The sequence below is a fragment of the Corvus brachyrhynchos genome, unplaced genomic scaffold, assembly GCF_000691975.1.
Source record: "Corvus brachyrhynchos isolate BGI_N302 unplaced genomic scaffold, ASM69197v1 scaffold94, whole genome shotgun sequence".
Lineage (NCBI taxonomy): Eukaryota > Metazoa > Chordata > Aves > Passeriformes > Corvidae > Corvus > Corvus brachyrhynchos.
Genome location: NW_008238330.1, coordinates 513136 through 518022, shown reverse-complemented (window position 1 = coordinate 518022; position 4887 = coordinate 513136).

Here is a 4887-nt window from a genome sequence, read left to right as displayed (position 1 = left end):
GGGAACGTGAACGAGGCCCGAGCTAGAGGTGCTTGGCCGCTCTCCTTGTCTCTCGCCCAGCGCTCTCTGGAGGCAACGGGCAGAAACCGAGGTACAGGAAGTTCCACGTGAATACGCGGAAGAACTTTTTTACTGTGTGGGTGACCGAGCAGCAAAATAGGCTGCCCAGAGAGGGTGTGGAGTGTCCCTCACTGGAGATGCTCCGGAACTATCTGGACGCAATCCTGTGCAATGTGCTCTAGGATGACCCCGCTTGAGCAGGGAGGTTGGACCAGATGACCCACTGCGGTCCCTGCGCACCTCACCCATTCTGGGAGCTGGAGCAATGCGGGCGCCGCGTCAGGCTCTGGGAAGTGGTGTAGGAAGCCCGCCGGTCCTCAGGTGGTTTTCCCTGTTTTTATTGTACGTAGGCCGTGGTTACTGACTGGGGGGCCTGAGAGAAAACCGCTTCAGTTAAAACACGTGAGTTACTCTGAAACAGTGAAGTGAAGCCACTTCACTGCTTCATGAAAAGTTTTTTTTGTTTTTTTTTTTTCTGTCTTACACTACTGAAACTAAGTACGACTTAGGATATTTTACGTTTCCTTCCAAACTTACTGATTTCTGATTTCATACTCTAATGAAAGACTCAAACTCTTTTTTTCCTTTTTCTGCCTACTTTGTCCTTTTGCCTTTTCATGGTTTTATTGAATTTCATGACTGGAGCTGCAACTGCTGACAGTGCCTCATCTCGGCTTCTTGGGCTGAGTATCTTCCATTAGGTACATCTGCTATACCATCTTGAATGTTGTGAGGGCTTTAAAAACAGGATCTATTGTCTTTCCGTAGGGATTTGATAGTTTTCTGGCCACCTTGTTATCTAATTGTTGTTAGCTAGCTTATCTAGTGGTTACATTATTTTGTAAAACACAATGCGAAAATAAAAAACCAAGGACCCCACCTGTTTTTCACTGTTGTATTTCAGCTTTTTGAATTACTCTAATTGTTTTCTCTCCTTTTCTAAACCCAAGCAAAAATATTCCTCCTGTCCAGGTCCTGTGTGTCATCTGCTATCCAGCAAATCTCCTTTCACAAGTGTGTTCCAGTACTTCACCCAACTCACATTTCTTCTAAACATTGTCATCAAAGCATTCATTACGTATTTCTCTAGTTGTACACACACACAGAGGCATGTGCACTTTCCTTCAGGCTTCCTCTTATGGTGTGAGTTTCTTGGAGAACAACCAAGTCACTATTTTTGTATTCTCTAACAATGTGCCATAGGATGGTGAAGGAAGAAGCCTGATGTGCTGGCCCACCTGCCATTTCAGGAGCGAAGGTCCCTGTCCAAGAAGGATTACTCTAACCTAGGCAGTGATTGCATTCATACTTTGTGAAATTGTGGGTTTTTATCAGCATGCTGTGCCTTATGGAAATATTGTGCATCTCCCTGCTATTCTGAATAGCTTTTCTTTCCATGGTGGTCTGGAGGCTGCTCTTGGCTTTGCTGACATCCTTTGTGGCTTACCTTGTATGTGAATATTCAGCAACTATGAAGAGGTTCTCCACGGTTGTGGCAGCACACTCAGCAAAGCCAGTGCACCATCAGGCGTCTCGCACATTGGAAAAAAAATAGAAACAAAACCCAGAAAGACAACAACTCTACATCACAGAGGCAGTTGTAGAGACCATGTTTAATTATACAGGGCAGATCTGGACAAAGCAACACAGACTGCAACTTCTAATTTACTCCCAAGCATTACCTGGCATTTCTGGAGGAGGGATATGTTATTTGAAAGAGTTGCGTCGTTAGCAGTGGAGTGCTGGTGTTTCTGCATCTGGAGCGAGCCTCATGACTTGTCAAAGAAGCTTAACTAGAAGCTAAGCTGCTAATGACAGCAAGTTTACTCTGGAAATGAGCTGCACCAGGTTGTAGGGGGATATGCCAATACCAATCATGTCAGCTGACAGGTGATGGCAGCATAGGATTTGACAGTGGAAACCTATCCATAGATTCCTGACATAACAACGCAGACCTGAAACAGATTCCTTACAGAGAATAAAATCCTTCAGAAGCATTGAAGACATTGATGGCATGGTGCCAACTCTTGGATTCACAAAAAGCCAGAAAATTCAAGATGCATTACAGCTTGTTTCCACAAGGCTTAGTCTGGAAGAGCAAATAGCAGGGAGAGGAGTACCAGATTCGGTTTTGGCAGTGGCACCTGCTGTGGTGTGAGAACCATTACTCTGTAAAGATGGTTGTTCCACAACAAGCTGAAACCTTGTGCTATAGGAATGTTGGTTGCAGGTGTCACATATCTTGCAAGGTATTACTGTATGGTCAGCACATGAAAACAGTAGTAAACACAGAAAAACACACCTAGAAAGTTGCAGCCAAAATGCTATCATTTCCAAAAGTATTTTCATGCCAGCTCTAGAAACTGAGCCCTTGGAAAAGCACTTCCCTATCAACCATCCCATTGAGGAAACTTGGACTTACATAATTTAATTTTATTTGAGAAAAAAAACCCCTCAACTCATATTCTGTTTTTTATTCAAATATTTTGTTGTATCTGCACATTAGGCACATTAAGTCTGTTCTGAGCAACTGGTCATGGGTAAGGAGGAGGCTGTGCTATGTGTCATGGGCAACGTTACCACTTCTTTTTTTGTTAAGGCTTTTGTACTTTCTTCCCTTTTTTTAACGTTTCTGTGTCCTGTCTTTGCCACCATGTGTAAAAAGACCTTAGCAACAACCTTCTGGTGCAGAACAAACTGTCAATCTACCAAGATAAAAAGAGATAGGTAAAGTCTTCCATAGTTTGAGGATCTTTATTTTTCAGCAGAATTCCTCAGGGCTTGTTTGTTGACTTGGTAGGCATTTTTCCTTAAGGATGGTTTTGGTTGGTTGGGGTTCCTTTTTTTTGGGGAGTGGGGGGGGGAGAGGTGTCTGGTTTTCTCTTTCTCCTCAGCAGTAACATGTACCTAGAGTTCTTTGAAGTTTTGTTTTCAATCTTCCAGCATCAACCTGTTTTTTCTCCTAAAAGAACAACTTTCCCCAAGCACACAGAAGAATTCAAATTTCTAGCTTGCTTGGGTTTTTTTTTTTTTTTTGCTGTTGTTTGGTTGGTTTTTTAAATAAACATGGAAGTCTTAGAAGACATTTTTACTCTCTGATGTACTGTAGGTTTTCACATATCTTCTAACCATTTTACAAAAAATAGTCTGATGTCTACATATACTGTCTTGTGTAGTCTGCTGTAATTTTTGTTACTACCTCTGTTCCTTTGCTGCAATTGTATTTGTATCTTGCCCTAAGATTGTTTATCGACTAGAGTGCAATAATTCATGTTTCCCAAGGCCCTGTGGAAAAACTGACTGGATTAACTATATTCATGTTTGTTTTTCTCAACAAGAAGAATGTTGCAATGATCTGGGAACTCAGCTATTGGAAAAAACAGAGAAGGATAAAGACCTGTGTATTGGCTGATCAGGACACAAGTGGACTTATACAACCCATACACTTGAAGAGCTGAGAAAGATTAATGCTGTCTTTAAGTCACTGTTAGGTCACTGTTCTGATCATTCTTATTCAGAGAAAAATGAATTCACAACAGGAGCAGAAAAGGCTATGAAGGTCATCAGTGAACTGAAATCTCAGTTTCAGAGGAGACTGGCAGTGTGTGATTTGTCTAGCGTGACAAAGGCAGGAAATCACAGTGTTCTGTAAATTTAGTTTGAGGGTAGGAAAGGTGTCCCTGCCCATGGTGGAGGTGCTGGAACTACATGATCTTTAAGGTCCCTTCCAAGCCAGGCCATTCTGTGATTCTATGAAAGGAGATGAACACCTAGAAGGAAGGAATATTTGCCCTAAGAGACAGAGTTAGTGCAGGCAGTTACAAACAAACAGTCAAAGCACAGCTTTATGGCTTTTAAGCCCAATCTGAAACAGATTTATTGCCCATTGATGAGAGACAGTTGCCACTCACCCCAGCTCCTTTGGGAAGGCTATTTATGCTTCCCAAAGCCATCAGGCTAGAATTTAACTGGTTGAATTGCTTAGCAATTTCATCCATTACTCAAGCAGTTTTAGCCACGGATGGAAAGGTATATGCTGCCCTTCACAAACTCAGAGCACAGAGGACTTTCCAGATTTTTAACTACCAAGTTCACAAATATTCAGAACAATCATCTTGTTTCTCAACTCAGTATGCATTTCTTCTGCTGACCGAGCCCTGCTTAAATGTACCAAGACCTTTAATCACACAAGCATGCTGGAACCACCTGAGGGAGCAGCTTCATGTGAGGGCCTGCTTTGGATTTGCCACCAAATGCCTTGTCCCTAGAAAAAGGTATGTGACTTGTTTGAAGCCACAGTAGCTCCCTACACAAATGCTCTGGCAAACCGTTTTGAGGAAAAGTTTCCCTAGAGGTCAGCATACCAAAGAAGAAACCAGAAACTAAATTCACACTGCTTCTGCTGCAAGAAATCTGTCATCCCCCAGCTGCCCTCACAGACATTACTTCCGAGCTGCTGTTCTTGGGGCAGTTTTTAATTTTAAAAGTAAACTAAAATCATTCATGCCATTGCCCACTCAAACTTTGGGGTGAAAGCTAACATTTTTATCAACTTGATACTGCCTGGGAAGATGATACAATAACCCTAGACCTCAAGTAGAGAATTCTGTCTCAGAAATTGTGGGGGTTAACTTCTCAGAAGTGTCAAACAGAGCAGACAGCCTGTATGAGGTACAACAGACTGTCTCACTGCTTTATCTCTGCTTTTCCAGTAAGTGCATGAAACAGTGTAATGTTTCACATGAGCAAGAGCCATTAAAGAAAACAAACAACAAAACAACACCCCTTCCCTTCCCTTCCCTTCCCTTCCCTTCCCTTCCCTTCCCT